The sequence below is a fragment of the Benincasa hispida genome, chromosome 5 (genome assembly GCF_027475165.1).
Source record: "Benincasa hispida cultivar pf3 chromosome 5, pf3_genome.v1.1, whole genome shotgun sequence".
NCBI lineage: Eukaryota > Viridiplantae > Streptophyta > Magnoliopsida > Cucurbitales > Cucurbitaceae > Benincasa > Benincasa hispida.
The window spans coordinates 51,922,884-51,927,708 of NC_143482.1; the positions used below are offsets into that span (position 1 = coordinate 51,922,884).

At 36.4% G+C, this 4,825-nt stretch overlaps 2 pseudogenes; both read right to left on the bottom strand.

The window, feature by feature from the left end:
* Positions 1-463: 463 nt before the first annotated feature.
* On the bottom strand, positions 464-1,875 carry LOC150036223 (uncharacterized; annotated as a pseudogene).
* A 263-nt stretch (positions 1,876-2,138) lies between these two features.
* LOC150036224 (uncharacterized) lies at positions 2,139-4,006 on the bottom strand (annotated as a pseudogene).
* Positions 4,007-4,825: the final 819 nt, after the last annotated feature.

Genomic DNA, 4,825 nt, shown 5'->3' on the forward strand with positions numbered 1-4,825 from the left:
TTGGGCTTTTAAAACATCAAGGCATGGTGGGATGCTTATCTAATTTGTATGAGAGTGTTGAAGCTTTAAATGACACATATTTACAACCAAATCAGAGCAAAGACAGAAGCCTAATATTTGAATCTTTAGCTGATCAAATGAAGTTATACATGTGCTGTGACATTCATGGAGAGAGGGACATTCATGGAGAGAGCGACACTCATGGAGAGAGCGAGATACATGGAGAGAGCGACACTCATGGAGAGAGCGACATTCAGGGACTGTGATTGGGCTTTTGAAACATCAAGGCATGGTGGGATGCTTAATTTGTATGAGAGTGTTGAAGCTTTAAATGACATAACTAAAGACATAACTAAACTTTGCTACCATAACTACATAAAGCTACTTAAGACATAACTAAACTTTGCTACCATAACTGCAGGATAGCAACATATTACACAACTAAATAATGTAGTAATCATACCTAATTTGATGGGTCTCCTCTATGTGATCGTACCATGTCTTCAATCATCTTTTTTATTTCTTCCATTTGTCTCGCATGATCCTCTTGCATTCTTCTCTGAACGTCTTCGAGTTCCTTAATCCTCAACTGAGTTTGTTGAAAATTGACTCTCAATTCATCCATTCCCGCATCCGTTCCTCGAGTAGATGACGAGCTTAATGACATGGTACTCCTTCTTGACTTAGGCTTAGAGCCCCAACCTAGACTTTTTGAATATCCGGGTCATATATCCAAAATCGTCTCACAGATTTCATCCCCTGTTAGTGGTTGAGAACCTTCTACAGTGGGGCTGGATTGTAATTCCAACATTTGATGCTAGACATAATAATTAAATGGGTAAGAACGAGCGACTAAAGTTAAAAGTGAAAAAAAAACACGATAGTAAAGAAAAAATTGTTACATGTGCACTTTCAACAGCCTCGTTCACAAACTTCCCACCTTTAGAGTGTGTTTCCCTAAATAGGTCAACATGTCCTATTTCTCGATCCTCCTTTTCCTGCAACTCTGCCTGAATTTGCAGGAATGACTTTGATCCACCAACATGGTTGAATGGTAATTTCTCTCTATTCTTCCAATTCGTCATAGACATTTCCTACATTTGAAGAAAAAAAAATGTCAATAGTGTGATGTATTAGTAAATGCAGCAAATGATACACACCATAAATATTGTACCTGAAACGCTTCACTCTCGAAGCGGTCACACAAAAAGTACCATTCTTCTGGCCTATTTTTAAGCCAACTAGGAAAACTGGCACGTGCTTGCTGAGGATCTCCACATTTTCTATAATGTCTGTGCAAGTCTGATCTAAATTCTTTGAACGAGTTTTGCATTTGATGTTCTATGAAACGGTTAAGTCGTTGACTGGACAGATCAAGATCGAAATGAGCCTACAAAAGAGGGAGGGAAGAATTAGCATAGATGATGTTCATGACTGTAAAAGAATAAACTTATAATTACTTACAAATAATTGACTTTTAACTAATTCTATGAACTCGTTTGGAACCTCAGAAAAAGTACGACACAATACTGGAAATGCGGATCTCACGGCGACGCCGATCACATTACTAAAACAAACCAAATGTTGAGATATCGGTTTCGTCTCCCCCTCATTTATGAAGATTGGGATTCTCCCATGTTTTTGTACGTATTTTTCCAACTCGATGTTCCGCAAATGCTCTCGCTTCTTCCGATTGGATGCTGAGCCACTATCTGAAGAACAAAAAATTTAAAACAGTTTATGATGTATTTCAGTAAACAGAATATATTTCAAAATATACTAACCTGAAGTATCACCCACAGAAGATACCGTGTTGCCTAGATATAACTCCTGGAATTCTTCAACAGCCTCTCGTTGCCTATTAGGGGTTGACATCGTATCTATATAAACACAAAAGAGAGAAAACAATATTAAATTAACAATAAATACGTGTAAGCTAGAGAAAAAGAGAATTTAGTAGATACATCATTATTCATCATCGTAATCTAATCCAAATTATTATTAGGGGTTGACATCGTATCTATACAAAAACAAAAGAGAGAAAACAATATTAAATTAACAATAAATACGTGTAAGCTAGAGAAAAAGAGAATTTAGTAGATACATCATTACTCATGATCATCGTAATCTAATTCAAATTATTCATCAGCACTTGAACTGTTATTGGGAGATAATTGTTCTTCATCATCATCGTTTATGAAGTCATGATCACCATGTATAGTAATTGGTCTTTCTACAACTGTATGATCAACATCAACTCTGCATAAAGTAACCTCCTCAATGGTTTCATCCACTCCGACACCACCAACAATTTCTAGTAAATCTAGTTGTGCGTTTTCAACATCATCCACTTCCGGTACATCCCATATTCGTTTATTTTGGACTTCTTGAACAACTTTCCAATTGCTACCATTTTTTATGTCATCGATGTAAAAGACTTGTTGTGCTTGGATAACAAAGATGAAAGGCTTGTCGACATACCAAAAGTGTGATGTATTGATCGATTTGTATCCTAAATCCACATGTGTCCTATTACTTTTGTTGTTATCTGTGTCAAACCATCTACACTTCAATAAGAAAATGCGTCTTCTGTTCGCATATTGCAAATCTAATACTTCATCTACAATACCGTAGAAATTATTATCCACACTTGTATTCTCACTGATCTCCCCAGCCATTAGGACTCCACTATTTTGTGTAGCTCGACGATTATCACGCTCTACAGTATGAAAACGTACCCCATTAACAATGCATCTATTGTAAGAGCGCACCTTAGACGAAGGTCCTATTGCAAGTGAAAAGAAATCATCGGAGATATCTTCTCTCTCGCATCGTTGTAGAACCAGATAATTACGTATACATTAAAAATGAATACGAAAAATGAATCATCCCTCAACCGTTGCCTACAAAATGACTATATATACCTGAGATCTGAACCAATCGGGAAATTTGCGTTGATGTTTTATATATAAGTCAGAGGCGCTTTGAGCTTCACGACGAATTAACCTCAAATGCTGCCTATAATATTTACCATTTAAATGTTATATCAAATGAGATACCTTAGAATTTAGAAAAGGAAAAAGTTTGAAACGTACTTACGATAGTCTGTTATTTCTTTACAATTGTTGAGAATGTACCAATGTGCAATACACTTTTCCTCCGCTAGTAGCATCCGTAAAGTTGACGCCCCTAATGGTCGTACCCTCTGCCTAAATAATTCAAATTCACCAAATATCTCGTGATCGAAAATTTTATCATCATTTCGTTCATCTCTATTGAATCTCGTTTCAATCTCACTTAGATATCGCAAGCAGAACTTCTATGATTCATTCATTGCATATGCTTCCGCTATAGACCCCTCGGGACGTGCTTTATTCCATACAAATTGTTTTAATGTTCGTAAACTTCTTTCAATAGGATACATCCAACTGTAAATAACTGGACCCACCACTTTGGTTTCATATGGTAGATGAACTGCAAGGTGTACCATTACATCGAAAAAGGCAGATGGGAATATTCTCTTCAATTTACAAAGTATGACTATGATGTCTGCTTGTAGTTTGTTCAAATCACTTACACATATTGTCTTTGCACATAAGGCGCGAAAGAATGTACATAACTAAACAATAGAAGTGGATACATTCTTCGGTAGGTATGCTCGAATACCAATAGGGAGTAGTCTGTGAAGCAACATATGATAGTCGTGTGTTTTCAGCCCCGATATTTTTCCATCTTTGTCATTGACACATTATGGTATGTTAGATACGAATCCATCAGGGAATTTCACTGATTTCAAATACTTACAAAACGAAATCCATTCACCATTTGTTAATGTGTATGCTGCGTGTGGTTTTACAAATCTGTTCTCGACCTATATCAAGTGTAGGTCCTTTCTTATCTTCAAATCTTGTAAGTCCAATCGAGCATTCATTGAATCCTTTGTTTTTCCTTCAATATTTAACAATGTGCCCACCAAATTGTCGCATATGTTTTTTTCAATATGCATTACATCCAATTTATGTTGTAACAATAGTTTGGACCAATATGAAAGTTGGAAAAAAAAATACTTTTTTTAGTCCAGTTTAGAATTCGCTCCTTTTTTTATCTTGCTTCGATGGATGTTTGCTAAGCACAGAAAAGTTTAGCATATTTATTATTCGTAATATCTCTTCTCCATTCATTACGACTTGTGGAGGTCTACATTCAACTTTTCCATCATGTTGTCTACTTCGACGCCAACTATGATTCTCTGGAAGATAACATCGATGTCCTATAAATGATATTTTTCCTCTTATCCCACAAGTTATCTTCTTTGCATATTGGACATGCTTGATAACCTTTTGTACTCCACCCAGATAAGTCACCATACGCAGGGAAGTCATTAATCGTCCATAATAAGGTAACATATAGTTGAAAAAGCTCACCAGCAATAGAATCATAAGTTCGCACACCAATTGTCCACAACTCTTTCAACTCTTCAATCAACGGTTGCAAGTAAACATCAATTTCCTTTCCAGGAGATTTTGGACCAGGTATGAGCAAAGACATGAAGAAGTTTGTTTCCTTCATGCATTTCCAAGGGGGCAAATTATAAGGAATTATCACCACAGGCGACATACTATAAGAAGTGTTCATATTTCCAAACGAATTGAAGCCATCTGAAGCTAATCCCAAACGAACATTTCGAGGATCTAAAGTAAAATGAGGGAATTCACGATCAAAATGTTTCCACCCCTCTGCATCAGCTGGATGTCACAATACATCATCCATTTCAAATCGCCTATCTTTATGCTATCTCATGTCAGAAGCGTGTTCTTTTGATGCA